This window comes from Lepidochelys olivacea (assembly GCF_965140295.1).
Source record: "Lepidochelys olivacea isolate rLepOli2 genome assembly, chromosome: 2".
Taxonomy (NCBI): Eukaryota; Metazoa; Chordata; order Testudines; family Cheloniidae; genus Lepidochelys; species Lepidochelys olivacea.
The window spans coordinates 228,006,379-228,022,668 of record NC_140412.1 but is presented as its reverse complement, the minus strand read 5'-3'; positions in this window follow the sequence as shown (position 1 = coordinate 228,022,668).

Genomic DNA, 16,290 nt, shown 5'->3' with positions numbered 1-16,290 from the left:
TCTAGGCTCCCCCTATCACCTCCGTCCCTGAGGTTATTGCAGATTAGAAGGCGAAAAAAACACACTCGCGATGACATGTTTTCTGAGCTCATGCAGTCCTCCTGCACTGATAAGGCACAGCTGAATGCATGGAGGCATTCAGTGTTAGAGGCAAGGAAAGCATTAAGTGAGCGTGAAGAGCAGAGGCAGGAGCGCGAAGAACGGAGGCAGGAGGCGTTACTAAGGATAATGGGGGAGCAAAAGGACATGATGAAGCATCTGGTGCAGCTGCAGGAAAGCCAACAAGAGCACAGACCCCCGCTGCATCCATTGTACATCCGCCTCCCCTCCTCCCCAAGTTCCATGTCCTCCTCACCCAGACGCCCAAGAACGTAGCGGGAGGAGGATCCGGGCACCCAGCCACTCCACTCCAGAGGATGGCCCAAGCAACAGAAGGCTGTCATTCAAACAGTTTGATTTGTAGTGTGGCTACAATTAGCAATGTGGCCTTGTCCTTCCCTCCTCCCCCACCCCACCCCACCCCACCCATGCTACCTTGTCAGTTATCTCTCTCTTTTTTTAATTAATAAAGAAAGAATGCATGGTTTCAAAACAATAGTTACTTTATTTTGAAGGGGGGAGGGTGTGGGCTTATAGGGAATTAAAATCAACAAATGGGGCGGATTTGCATCAAGGAGAAATACACACAACTGTCACACCGAAGCCTGGCCAGTCATGAAACTGGTTTTCAAAGCCTCTCTGATGGGCAGCGCACCTTGCTGTGCTCTTCTAATCGCCCTGGTGTCTGGCTGCTCAAAATCGGATGCCAGGCGATTTGCCTCAACCTCCCACCCCACCATAAACATCTCCCCCTTACTCTCACAGATATTATGGAGCACACAGCAAGCAGCAATAACAATGGGAATGTTGGTTGCACTGAGGTCTGACCTAGTCAGCAAACAGCTCCAGCGAGCTTTTAAATGTCCAAAGGCACATTCTACCACCATTCTGCACTTGCTCAGCCTATAGTTGAATTGCTCCTTACTGCTGTCCATGCTGCCTGTGTACAGCTTCATGAGCCATGGGAGCAAGGGGTAGACTGGGTCCCCAAGGATAACTACTGGCATTTCAACATTCCCAATGGTAATTTTCTGGTCTGGGAAGAAAGTGCCTTCTTGCAGCTGCTCGAACAGCCCAGAGTTCCTAAAGATGAGAGCGTCATGAACCTTTCCTGGCCATCCCATGTTGATGTCGGTGAAACGTCCTTTGTGATCCACCAGTGCTTGCAGCAGCATTGAGAATTACCCCTTGCAGTTTACGTACTGATTAGCAAGATGGTCCAGTGCCAAGATAGGGATATGCATTCTGTCTATCAACCCACCACAGTTAGGGAAACCCATTGCAGCAAAGCCATCCACTATGATCTGCACATTTCCTAGATAACAGTATGTCAATGATTGCATTGGCTACTTGGATCACAGCAGCCCCCACAGTAGATTTGCCCGCTCCAAATTGATTCTCGACTGACCGGTAGCAGTCAGGCATAGCAAGCTTCCATAGGGCTATTGCCACTTGCTTCTCAACTGTCAGGGCAGCTCTCATCTTGGTATTCCTGTGCGTCAGGGTGGAGGAAAGCAATTCACAGAGTTCCAGGAAAGTGGCCTTATGCATTCGAAAGTTTCGCAGCCACTGTGAATCATCCCATACCTGCAACACTATACGGTCCCACCAGTCTGTGCTTGTTTGCTAGGCCCAGAATCGGCGTTCCACTGTGTCAACCAGCCCCACTGCCACCATGATGTCCCAGTTGCCACAGCCCATGCTTTCAGGAATGTCTGTGTCCATGTCCTCATCAAAATCGTCCTCGTGCTGGTGTCTCTTAGCTCGGTTCTGCATATACTCCAGGATAATGTGCGAGGTGTTTACAATGCTCACAACAGCAGTGGTGAGCTGAGCGGGCTCCATGCTTGCTGTGGTATGGCGTCTGCAGGAAAGCAGGAGAACAGAGTTTCAGTGGAAGCAGTGGATGACGACAGGTGCCATGAGAATAGATATTTATTCAGAACAACGAGAGGACCTGCAAGGTGGATTCATGGCACCAGGAGAGCAGAGTTGCAGCGGAAACGATGGATGATGACAACATGGTGAAATTTGCTATTTAGATGGAGCTCATTTACAAGAGCAGGAGAGCAGAGTTGCAGCGGAAGCGGTGGATGATGACAGTTAGCAGTCATACTGCACTGTCTGCTGACAGCAGCACTCAGGACACAACAGCAGTGGTGATGCTGAGCTGAGCAGACTCCATACTTGCCATGGTATGGTGTCTGCACGGAAATAAGGCGTGAAACGGTTGTCTGCCATTGCTTTCATGGAGGGAGGGGTGACTGACGACATGTACCCAAAAACACCCGCAACAATGTTTTTGACCTATCAGGCATTGGGAGCTTAATCCAGAATTCCAGTGGAGACTGTGGGAACTGTGGGATAGCTACCCACAGTGCACCACTCCGTAAGTCGATGTTAGCCATGGTAGTGAGGACGCACTCCGCCAACTTAATGCGCTTAGTGTGGACATACGCAGTTGACTGTATAAAATCGATTTCTAAAAATCGACTTCTATAAAATCAACCTAATTTTGTAGTGTAGACATACCCTTAGCAATTAAAAAAAAAGGAATTAAAAGGTGGAATAATTCAGGACCACCCATTGAAAGGGTGCTCGATGAGAGCCTGGAGTTGTTTGAAATTAAAGTTAACCCACATATAACATATTAACCTGCAGCTGCTGCAAGTTTGCACTATAATGAAAAGAATGGGCCAAATCCCAAGGTTCTGTTTTCACTCAGCCCTTACTCAGGCAAACTCCCATTGATGGGTCATTCAGTCACATAGCCAGCCATTTTCTCATGCCAGTGTGTGTACACAATCATGAATATTGTGTGCACATGTGGGAGCTCTTTTGCTTGTGCAGTTGCATGGCTGCCCTTTTGAAAACTGGGCCCAAAACAACTTGCCGAAGGGTCACAGTGAGTCAGTAAATCACGTGAATCATAATTTACTGCCAGTTACATTTTGGTCACTTTAGCTTTTTCATACACAACACCCTAGTCTCTTGAGCAATAGCAGCAGCCTAACATTATGTTAGATTAGTGTAAACCTAATTTTATTTCCTGTCATCTGTCATCCATCTGCAAGATTTTAAGGTCTTATTCTCATCACATTCAATATAGAAAACTCACCTCTCTCTTTGTAATGTAATTATAGTTTTGTTATCACTCCCTGTAGGGTAATGTCACAAGAAATTTTCTTCTGCTTCATGTACAACTTAATTTATCTTTTGATTGGCATTGTATAGTACTGTATGTGTCAGGAATCTCTCCTTTCACTTTCTGAGGCTTGTATGTATTTTCCTAGTAAGAAGGATGAAAACCTAGCAAAGTTATTAATGCCACTATAATTAGATTGTAGCCGGGTGGTTTGGGTTCTCACTATGGATGTGGGAGAGCTGTTTTCAAGTCCTTGCTATACAGCAGGCAGAATAGGGATTTGAAACCACATCTCCCAGCTATTGGCAGTAATGGAGTTTGTGTGTGTGTGGGTTCTCTCTGTTTCAGTGTGAGAACAGTTGGATTTACAGTGCTAGGATATAGACTATATAAGCGGCTGACCTAACTTAGATGCCTAACTCCAGGAAACGTTCACAGCTGAGAATCCTGAAGGGGGGGCACCTCCCTCTGACCCATCAGTCAGGTGTCAAAATATCTTTGAGCAGCTAGGCCTAATCCCCACCACTTTCCTCTTCATTTCATTCCTGCCGAGTTTAGGCAGTACCCTGCTCAGCTTTATGGCTCCTAGGGATCCCTTCTTCCTCTCCCTGGGGATTGTGTGGGGAGCTTGTATGCATAACTCAGGGCTCAGGATTCCACTGGGGGCAGAAAGCCTAGGGGTCTGGTGCTACAATGCCTGATACCTTTGTGGATTTAGCCCTTTGTCTTTCTATATGTTTGTGCAGCTCCCAGCACAGTGGGACTCCAATCCTGACTGGCACTTATTATAGCAATGTGGAGTTATGTTATATTGAATTTGGCTTTTGGGCCTTATTCAGTTTCCTAGGGAAAACTAAAAACCTCTGATGTGCCTACAGCAGCTTCTGCATTTATACAGGTGAGGAGAGGCACTTCGTCAGTGGTGTTTCCTGAAGACATCTGGCTTATGGAGTGCTGGGGCAGCCAGTTTGCTTTTCTGTACTGGAGATGTACAGGCTGCAGTGGCAACGATTGCATCCTATGACAGGGAACAGTATTTGTTTCACCCAGCGCCAGCCTGACTCATTCTTCTTTGGATTATCTCATTCTGATGCTGATCTAATACCCATATTTTGCACTCAGGAAGCACAAGCACCTGGATTCTGGGAACTGTGGGATAGCTACCCACAGTGCACCACTCAGTAAGTCGATGTTAGCCATGGTAGTGAGGACGCACTCCGCCAACTTAATGCGCTTAGTGTGGACATACGCAGTTGACTGTATAAAATCGATTTCTAAAAATCGACTTCTATAAAATCAACCTAATTTTGTAGTGTAGACATACCCTTAGCAATTAAAAAAAAAGGAATTAAAAGGTGGAATAATTCAGGACCACCCATTGAAAGGGTGCTCGATGAGAGCCTGGAGTTGTTTGAAATTAAAGTTAACCCACATATAACATATTAACCTGCAGCTGCTGCAAGTTTGCACTATAATGAAAAGAATGGGCCAAATCCCAAGGTTCTGTTTTCACTCAGCCCTTACTCAGGCAAACTCCCATTGATGGGTCATTCAGTCACATAGCCAGCCATTTTCTCATGCCAGTGTGTGTACACAATCATGAATATTGTGTGCACATGTGGGAGCTCTTTTGCTTGTGCAGTTGCATGGCTGCCCTTTTGAAAACTGGGCCCAAAACAACTTGCCGAAGGGTCACAGTGAGTCAGTAAATCACATGAATCATAATTTACTGCCAGTTACATTTTGGTCACTTTAGCTTTTTCATACACAACACCCTAGTCTCTTGAGCAATAGCAGCAGCCTAACATTATGTTAGATTAGTGTAAACCTAATTTTATTTATCTATATTTTATCTATATTTATATATTTATATAGATAAAATTATTTATCAGTTTGCTTTTCTGTACTGGAGATGTACAGGCTGCAGTGGCAACGATTGCATCCTATGACAGGGAACAGTATTTGTTTCACCCAGCGCCAGCCTGACTCATTCTTCTTTGGATTATCTCATTCTGATGCTGATCTAATACCCATATTTTGCACTCAGGAAGCACAAGCACCTGGATTCTGGCTGCTGCCTGTGCAGGGGCCCAGTGAGATAGGCTCCCTGTGATCTCTCCCTTCTTTGAATACCCATTAAGGAGGAGTCAGAATCTGCTGTTAGCACTACAAAGTTATGGCTTGGTCTATTATCAAGTCCTCCTTGGGTTTTGCATTAAGATTTGAGTTAATCTATGGGTTGAAGTCAAAATTCAAAACAAACCCAGTTTAAATTTGTTAATCTCCAAGTGTTGTGCAGGTATTAGTCAATCCAAAAGAACTACCTCATGTCATTTACAGAGCCCAAAAAGAAACTATGGAACTCAGTCTCAAAAACGTCATGCCTCTCCAGAAGTTGCAATGTGTTTGGCTTTGAAAGGTTTACAGGGTACAACACATTTCTCCTGAAGCTTATCCGGTATCATTCTCTCTCCAAACCGGTTGAGTTTCATATGATTTGGGGTTTTATTGTAAAAGGTGTAACCAAGGCAGACTACAAAAAGTGTTGCAGCCAACACTTCTTTATTAGACCTTGTTTTAACAGATAAAGAGGAACTTATCACAGAACTAAAAATTAATGGTCGCTTTAGTATAAGTGATCATGACTTGATCACATTTATAATGTGGGAGCAGAATAAAGTGAAGACTAGCAATATATAAAAACATAAAAACATAAGAGTGGCCATACTGGGTCAGACCAATGATCAGTCTAGCTCAGTGTCCTGTCTGCCGACAGTGGCCAATGCCAGGTACCCAGAGGAAATGAACAGAATGGGTAATTATCAAGTGACCCGTTCATTCCCTGTTGCTCATTCCCGGTTTCGATATACAAGTATACATTTGGTACTTTAATAGGGCCAGTTTCACAAAGCTGAAAACAATTATTAGCCAAATCTGGGATGAAGAATTTAATCAGGATAATGTGAATGATAATTGGGAATCATTTAAGACCAACTTACTAGATGCCCCAAAAGCCACAATAAAGGAAGAAGGCTGTACTGATTAAAAAATCAGACCTGTCTTTAGAGGAGTAGTGAAGACAACTTTAAACAATAATATTATATAACAAATGGAAGAAAAGGGGAAGCTGACAGTAATGAACCTAAATCAGAAGGTAGGAATTGTAGAAAATTGATAGTGACACAAGGAGAAATCAATAGCCAGAAGAGTTAAGGACAATAAGAATGAGTTTTTAAAATATATTAGGAATAAAAAGAATCCTGACAATGGTATTGGTCCATTACTAGATGGAAATGGTAGAATTATCAATAATAATAATGCAGAAAAGTATCCAATACATATTTCTTTTCTGCATTTGGGGAAAAACAGATGATATAGTCTCATCATATGGTGATGATAGGATTCTGTCCATACCACTAGTATCTCTGGAGAATGTTAAACAGAATCTGCTAAAGACATACATTTTTAACTCAGCAGGTCTGGATAACTTGCATTCAAGAGTTTTAAAAGAGTTGGCTGAAGAGCTTGTTGGATCATTAATGTTGATTTTTAATAAATCTTGGAGTACAGGGAAAGTTCCAGAAGTCTTGAAGAAAGCTAATGTTGTGCCAATGTGTAAAAAGGGTAAACAGGATGAGCTGGGTAATTACAGGCCTGTCAGCCTGATATTGATCCTGGGCTACATAATGGAGCAGCTGATACATGATTCAATTAATAAAAAATTAAAGGAGAGCTATGTAATTAATGCAAATCAACATGGGTTTATGGAAAATAGATTCTGTCAAACTAATTTAATATAATTTTTGATGAAATTACAATTTTTTTATAGTTACATATTGACGTAATATGCTTAGACTTCTTTAGGGTCTTTGACTTAGTATTGTTCGACCTTTTGATCAAAAACCTAGAATGATATAAAATTAACAAGTCACATATTAGATGGATTAAAAACTGGCTAACTGATTGGTCTCAAAATGTAATTGTTAACATGAAATAGTCGTTGAGCTGGTGTATTTCCAGTAGGTCCTGCAATGATTGATTCTTGGCCCTATGCTATTTAACATTTTTATCAATGACCTGGAAGAAAACATAAAACCATAACTGATAAAGTTTTCAGATGTCGTAAAAACTGGGAGAGTGGTGAATAAGGAAAAGGACAGGTCACTGATTCAGAGCACTCTGGATCACTTGGTAAACTGGGTACAAGCAAACAATCTGTGTTTTAACATGTCTAAATGTAAATGTATATATCTGGTAAGAAAGAATATAGACCATATTTACAGGATGGGGGACTCTACCATGGGAAGCAGTGACTGTGAAAGACTGATGGATAAATCAGCTGAACATGAGCTCCAAGTGTGATGCTGTGCCCAAAAGAGCTAGTGAGATCCTAGGATGCATAGACAGTGGAATCTTGAGTTGTTTTAGAGACGCTATTTTAACTCTGTATTTGGCACTTGTGTGACCTCTGCTGGAATATGGTGTCCAGTTCTGGTGTCCACAATTTAAGAAGGATGTTGATAAATTGGAGAGGGCTCAGAGGAATGATTAAAGGATTAGAAAACATGAATTATAGTGATAGGCTCAAGTATCTTAACAAAGGGAAGTTTAAGGAGTGACTTGCTTACAGTCTATAAATATCTACATGGGGGACAAATATTTAATAATGGGCTCTTTAATCTATCAGAGAAAGGTGTAATACAATCCAATGGCTGGAAGTTGAAGCTAGACAAATTCAGACTGGTAATAAAATGTAAATTTTTACCAGTGAGAATAATTAACCATTGGAACAATTTGCCAAGGATCATGGTGGATTCTCCATCACTAACCATTTAAAAATCAAGATTAGACGTTTTTCTAAAATATATGCTCTAGGAATTATTTTGAGGAAGTTCTATGTGCGGTGTTATACAGGATGTCAGACTAGATGATCACAATGGTCTCTTTTGGCCTTGGAATTGATGAATTTATACATCTGAAATATTCTATTTGAAAAAATCATTTAAATCAGATTGTGTAAAAGTTAGGTGTTCTCATGTACAGTTAAGATCCACTGTTAGAAAGACTGAGGGCTCCTGCCTTTTGATTATTACAACTTCTGATTATCTGAATATAATCCCAGTCCCCCATGCTATTCAGGTAATCAGGAGTATTATCTATCTCTGTCTTGGTGTATTTATATTTTCAGCATAACTAACACCTTGAGCTATTCTGAGGTAAAAAAAATTGAAGACCAGTCACTTTAGTTTTACTACAAGGTAAACTAGGTAAGATCAGAACTATAGCTCATGCACATTAGTTACCCAGAGGTAAAATATACACCTTTTTTAGACAAGACATTCACTAGGATAAAAGGTGTGTTCATGCCATGTGTTAGCTAACATGGTTACTAGCATGAGGTAAAATCTGTTATGTTCATAGCACACAGACAAACTAGATAACAACATAAATACTCTTGCTGAAAGGTTGCAGTATAACACTACATTGCTTCTTAGAATACAGTCTGATAACACACAAGAGCCCCTGAACATAGGGAGAAAACAGCCTGCTCCCTAAGGCAGCCAAGTGCAACTTACTTCACTTTAATTTAAACTGGCTATTTCCAGCCTGAGTCAGACAAATAATTTGCCACAGAGCCCCCAACCCGCAAGCAGGACCAGGAAACCTGCTCCCTACACACATACACGTCGGTGGTGATCCCTAGAAATTTGATGATGATTGTCTTCCATAAAATGATTGCCAGTTATCGCTGGTGGATCTGCAGGTGGCTAATGAGACGCATCTGGGATCCAGAGATCTTGTCAGAATTGGGGCAGACATTTCCCAATGGAAGGGGCAGATATGGAGTGTTGAGGCAGGCTGTGGTGCATTCTTTCCTCCTTTCTCATTTCTCCATTTTCTGTTATTGCCATTGGATCTCAAAATACTGGGATCCTTGCCACAAGCTCATTTTCCAGTTTGGTCAGTCGAGCACTTAGGTTTTCCATAAGTTTATGCCAATATTGCACTTCATATTGGCTTTGAGGGTGTCTTTGAAACACTTTTTTTGTCTACCCCTCATCTGTTGGCCATGGCTCAGTTGTGAGAATATGACCTGCTTCAGGAGTTTTTTTTCTGGCATTCAAAGAACATGACCAGCCCAACAGAGTTGGAGGTGGATGATCATAGCTTCATTGTTGGAGGTTTTGGCTTGATGTTGGTGCGTTGGTCATCCCACTTGATTAGGAAATCTTGCGGAGGCACAACTGATGGTATCATTCAAGAGTCTTTAGGTGTCTAATGTACATGACCGAGGTTTTGGCAGCATACAAGGGAGCAGGGATAACAACGGCCTCGTACTTAGGAAGCTTCATTTGATTCTTGATGTCACGATCTTCAAAGACACATTTTTTCAAGTGTCCAGAAGTTGCACTGATGCATTGAAGGTGGTGTTGAATTCCCTCATCAATGTCAGCTTTCTGTGACAGATAGTGCTGAGGTAAAGGAAGTGCTCAACATTTTCAAGAGTCTTTTTATTTATCTGAATTACAGAAGCAGCATCCTGGTGATTCAGAGCCTTTTTTGGTGGAGTAATCTGGTTTTCTTGGTGTTGAGTGTGAGGCTGAGTTGGTTGTAGGCCTCAGAGAAAGTGTCGACTGTTTTTTGAAGATCTTCTGAGTGGGTGCACAGGGCACAGTTACCTGCATATTGGAGTTCAATGACTGATTTAGATTTGTCTTGGACTGAAGACGATTGAGCTTGAAGAGCTTGCTGTCCATTCTGTATTGGATGTCAAATTCAGAGGGGAGCTTGTTATCGATGAGAAGGAAGATGACAGCAAGGAAGATGGAGAAAAGGGTTGGAGCAATGACACAGCCTTGCTTAACTCCTGTCTCTACTAGGAAGAGGTCCATTTTGGATCCATTGCTGATGACCATCACAGACATGTTGTTATGGAGAAGTTGGAGGATGGCAACAAATTTTGGCGGGCATCCAAATTTAAGGAGAATTCTCCACAGAGCCTCATGATTGATGGAGTCAAATGCTTTCATGAGGTCGATGAAAGCCATGTACAGAGGTCGATGTTGCTTGTGACACTTTTCCTGAAGTTGGCAGGCAGTGAAAATCATGTCGGTGGTACCTTGAGATGTTCTGAATCCGCATTGTGGTTCTGTGTCAACATTGGAGTCGTGATTCAGTAGCTCTTCAAAGTACTGATCGATTCATTGTCCCTGAGAAAGTTGGCTCCATCCTTGGATCTGACAGGGGTTAGCCCTTGGGTGTTGGGACCATAAAAGACTTTGGTGGTGTTGAAGAATCTGTGCATGTCATAGGTGTCAGTGAGTTGTTGGATCTCCTTCGCTTTGTTCTCCCACCTTTGTTCTTCATTTTGTGGGTTTTCCTTTGAATCTCAGCTTTGAGTTGAATTTTATCATGTGTTGACTAACACATGGTAAGAAAACACCTTTTTTCTCTAATGAAGTCAAGGCCTTAGGTTCCTTTGAAAAATCACATTCTCGAGGCTTTTAGCCCATTCTAGGGAATAAACAGGCATAAAGCAAGCTGTGTATTTGACCTTTAAGGCCTTTACTAAGAGTAGGAAATTGTGGTATGTTTTTAGCAAACACGTTGGCTAATGTGTTAATTAGTGCATAGTTAAACAACAGCTAGCATCTAATGTGGACAAAAGCAGTCATGGTTAAAAATGGGTGTTGGCTGGCTTCAGAAAACCCTGATTTATTTTACTTTTCATTGCAAAGATCCACCAAAGATCCATCAAATAGTGTTGTGTGTAGCTGGCTGATGAAATGCTTGGAATATTTAATGACTAGAAGCTTAGATTTTTTTACTGGAAAAATCTAGATTGGGACTAAACTGTGTAATATCAAAACTATGGCTAAACTTGGCAATAGTATTTGTAGTAACAGTTCTTCTTAATGGCAGTGTTTTATATTCATTCTCTCTTCATTTTGGGAAGGGACCACAACTAATAAACAGTCAATATATTTTTGCATCTATGCACAGTACTACACTAATGAAATATAATAACTGAAAAATTATGTTAGGCAGTAAAGGCTCATCACTGTAATGTTGTAAAGCCAACATACCTTAATGTCATTCTTGACTGCACACTCACCTTTCATGACCACTTCAAGAAAGAAGCCTCCAAAGTGAAGACTCACTTTGATATTATCCTAAAGTTAGCATGAACAAGCTGGGGATCAACTGCTGCAGTGCTACGAACATCAGCCGTGGTCCTGGTGTACTCAGTTGCAGGGTACTGTGCACTGCTGTGGACAAGAAACTGTCAGACCCAACTTATGGATAGGCAGCTGAATCAGACCATGTGAATCATCACGGAAACTTTAAAATCAACGGCTTTAATGTGATTTTCTGTATTAGCAAACACCAAACCTGTAGCTATCCATTGAGATAGAGCCACAGAACAAGAACTTAAATGTGCAAAGACTACCTAGAAATTCCCATGAAGAAGGTTGTGGGCAACATACCCCAACAATGGGTGAAATTGAGAAAATTGCTATGGCCCACATGTGACCACCTCATGTCTTTGGGAATAGCAAAGTGTCTGGACATCATCCACCATTTCAACTAAGCACATTATCACTGACCCAATAAGCCACCTGCCCAGTTTTGACCTGCCATGCATACTTTGGTCCACACTGAATCACATCTGAACAAACCATGCAAGATACAGCTACTTGATGCACAAGTGGGAAATCAAAAACTTCCTTTTGTGTGACTGCAGCAAAAACATCCAAACCAGCAAAAACATCATAACACAGTGCCCCAAATATGGATTCAGTGGTGAAATGGTGGCATCCTTTCATCTGCGAGAAATGGTGGGAATTGCAGCCTATGATGTAGATGGTTTGCAATGTCTCATGTGACAGAATAATCTAATCTGAGATTTGCATTATTGCAAATGTATGTATCTTGGTTGGAAGCTGCTTGCTTCCTATGGGCTCTTTTCTCTTCAAGCTGTAGGAGCCAGCTTCTGTCATGGACTTTGATACCATGATGGAGATGATGGCGCCAGTTGTTATGATCACTTGCCAAGACTTCCCATTGGTCACGATTAATTCCAAATTCCTTCATATCTCACTTGCATGTGTCTTTATAGTGAAGCTTGGGGTATCCTGTTGTTCTTGTTCCCTCTGATACCTCCACGTGTAGCATGTCCTTGGGTATGCTTCTGTCTTCCAACCCATTCAGATGGCCCAGCAAGTGCAATAGTCTTTGCTTGATCAGGGCTGTCACACTTGGTAAATTTGCCCTTTTAAGAACTTTTGCATTGGTGACTTTATCTTGCCATTTGGTGTTGAGTATGTGGTGTAAACAGTGTAGGTGGAAACTGTTTAACCTTTTCTCCTGATGAGCATAAGTTGTCCATATTTCCCCACCATACATGAGAGGGTTGAGGATACAAGCTAGCATTTTGGTCTTGATGGTGAGCTTTGAGTAATTCCATCCTCTTTTAGTTAGTCTGCTAAAGGAGGTGGCAGCCTTTCCAATGTGAACATTTAGTTCTTCATCCAGTGAGAGGTTGGTGTCACTGTAGAACCTAAATAGCTGAACTTCTGGACTACTTCTAGCTGGTTTGCATTTAAAGTAATTGAAGGATCTTGTAGAATCCCCTGTCCTAATAAACAGTTTTCTTGATGCTGATAGTGAGAGCAAATGCCTGACAGGCACTTGAAAGGCAGTCCATGAGTGCTTGTAGTAGATCTTTATTGTGGGCTATGAGGGCAGTATCATCAGCGAATAGAAGTTCCCTGATTAGTACCTTTTTGACTTTGGTCTTTGACTTAATTCGGGACAGGTTGAAGAGTTTCCTATCTGATCTTGTGTGGAGATACACTCCATCTTTCATGTCCATATGAGGAGAGATTAATAAGACTGGGACTTTTCAGCTTGGAAAAGAGATGGCTAAGGGGAGATATGTCTGAAGTCTATAAAATCATGACTGATGTAGAGAAATTAGATAAGGAAGTGTTGTTTACTATTTCTCGTAACACAAGAACTAGGGGTCATCAAATGAAATTAATAGGCAGCACATTTAAAACAAATAAAAGGAAGTATTTCTTCACACACTGCATGGTCAACTTGTGGAACTCCTTGCCAGAGGATGTTGTGAAGGCCCAAACCATAACAGGGTTAAAAAAAGAAATAGATAAATTCTTGGAGGATAAGTCCATCAATGGCTATTAGCCAGCATGGGCAGGAATGGTGTCCCTAGCCTCCATTTGCCAGAAGCTGGGAATGAGCGATAGGAGATGGATCACTTGATGATTATCTGTTCTGTTCATTCCCTCTGGGGCACCTGGCATTGGCCACTGTTGGAAGACAGGATACTGGGCTAGATGGACCTTTGGTCTGACCCAGTAGGGCCATTCTTATGTTCTTATATTCCTTAAATGTACAGTTCAAGACTACTGAGAAGAAGATTCCAAAGAATGTAGGGGCAAGAACACATCCTTGCTTCACTCAGCTTTTCATCTCAAAGTTGTCTGAAGTGGACCCGTCAAACTGGACAGTTGCTCTCATGTTGTTGTGGAATGAACGTATAAGACTTAACAGGGTCGGTGGGCATCCTGTCTTTTCTAGTATTGCAAATAGACCTGCTCTACTGACTGTGTCAAATGCTTTGGTTAGGTCCACAAGGGCGATGTACAATGGTCAGTTTTTCTCTCTGCACTTTTCTTGGAGTTGTCGCAGAGAAAATATCATGTTTATAGTTGATCTTCCAGCCCTGAATCCGCACTGTGATTCAGGGTAGACGTGATTCGCCAGCTGTTGTAGGTGCACTAAGATGACTTTTGTGAAAGCTTTTCCTGCTACACTTAGTAGTGAGATACCGCTGTAGTTGTTGCAGTTGCCCCTTTCACCTTTATTTTTATACAAAGTGATGATGTTTGCATCACACATCTCTTGTGGTACCTCACACTCTTTCCAGCATTTAAGTAGCAGCTGATGAAGATATGGTAATAGGCTGTCTTTCCCGTGCTTGAGGATTTCCACTGGGATGCCATCTTTTCCAGGAGCCTTGCCACTTGATAGCAAATCAATAGCCTTGTTTAGCTCTTCTACAGTGGGCTCCACATCTAGGTCTGGCATGATCTGTAGAGTTGGTATTTGGTTCAGTGATTCGCTGGTGATGTTTCTTTCTTGTGAGAATAGCTCTGAATAGTGTTCAACCCAATGAGACAACTGCTTGCTTTTATCTGTAATTATTTCACTGCTGTGCGATTTGAGAGGGGCAACCTTGTTGACAGTGGGACTCAGAGCTTTCTTCAGGCCATCATACATGACTTTGAGGTTTCCCGTGTCTGAGGCTGTCTGTAGCTCTTCACAGAGCTTCATCCAGTAATGATTTGCACAGCTTCTGCTTGCTCTCTGCACCTGAGATTTTGCATGTTGTAGTCTTACTTTGGTGCTCTCTGTTGGCTGCTTCTTGTGTTCCAGATAGACTGTGTTCTTAATGTTGATGAGAGGTAATAGTTCCGCTTCATTTTCTTCAAACAAGTCTTTTTTTGATTGTCTCTTCCCCCAAATGTAGCTAAAGCTGTTTCATGGATTGTTGTTCTTAAATCTTCCCAAAATTCCTCTGCCTTCTCTGGTAATGACTTCCCATGCATGCTAAGTTCAAAAGCCTTCACAAAGTCTTGGCTTTCCCTCTGGTTTCTGGTGTTAATAGCATTGATTTTGGGCTTGCTCCTAGGTTTTGCTCTATGTAGTTTCTAGACTGTAAACTTCAGTTTGCTAATAATTAAGGAGTGGTCAGTGTCACAGTCAGCACTGTGGAACATGTGAGTGTTCTACAGTAAGGGGTCTTTCCTCCTGACGATAACAAGGTCTAATTGGTGCCAGTGGCCTGATCGTGGATGTCACCATGACACTTTGTGGTGATCTTTTCCTGTAAACTATGAATTGGTAATGTACATTTGGTTTTGGGAGCAGAATTCAAGAAGTTGTTGGCCGTTCTCATTCATCTTGCCAATGCCAAAATGTCCACAAACTGGCCATGAGTTGTTGTCTGCACCGTCTCTTGCATTAAAGTCACCAAGGAGGAAAAGTTGCTCAGTTTATGGTTTTTTTTGACGACTTGATGCAAAGAGTTGTAAAATGTATCCTGCTCGAGGCTAGATTTGAGTGTTGGTGCAAAGGCACTAATGATGTTCACGGAGCCGATGGTCATCTGAAGTTTAAGTGAGATGATACGTTCTGACTTCCCAATGGGTGTTTCTAGGCGCTTTACCCACTTGTTTTTCACAGCGAAACCGACACTGTGCAGACAATTTTCTTCATTGCTTTTACCTTGCCACAAGAATGTGTAATTGGCCTCTTGGACAGAACCAGCATCTGCAAGTCTTGTCTCCTGAAGTGCTGCAATGTCAACATTGAGTTTGTACAGCTCACGGTTTACCAAAGCTGGTTTCTGTATGCTGCTTGTGTATTGTAGGTCACCATCGTCTGTCAATCCTGGACACATGGTCCTGACATTCCAGCTTCCAAGCCAGAAAGTTGTTGGTTTCTTATTTTTGCATGGTGCCAGGTTTCTGTTTTCCTTTCAACTTTTGGTCTAGTGCCACACCCCCCCGTGAGGCAGACAGATCATGGTGGATCAGCACCTAACAGTCCAGGGGCTGCCCGGCTTTGTGGCGGGTGGTGGCTGTCCAATGGAATGCAGTGATTCCTCCCACCGTCGAAGGTGACCCATGGTGCCCTCCTCTACTCCAATCAAGTGAGAGCTTATAACCCATAACTGCCACCTTCTGTGTTGTGTCCATGTTGCCTGCAAGAATGGAGTGGTCTCTCCATGTGACTTGGCTGCAACAGCCTGGGCAGTTGATATGAAGGTGTTGCATTGTTAGCTTCCCGCTCTTGACTTCACTGGTTTGGACCAAAGGAAGGATGGGAGTCGTTACATTTGGAACTAGCTACGCTGCAGGAGTTGCCAATGCAGAGATCTTCCATCTGCCTGCCTTTTGGCTCTTAACTCCTAGATTGGTTATCAACCACAGCGGAAGGGCCCAATCTGTCCTGTG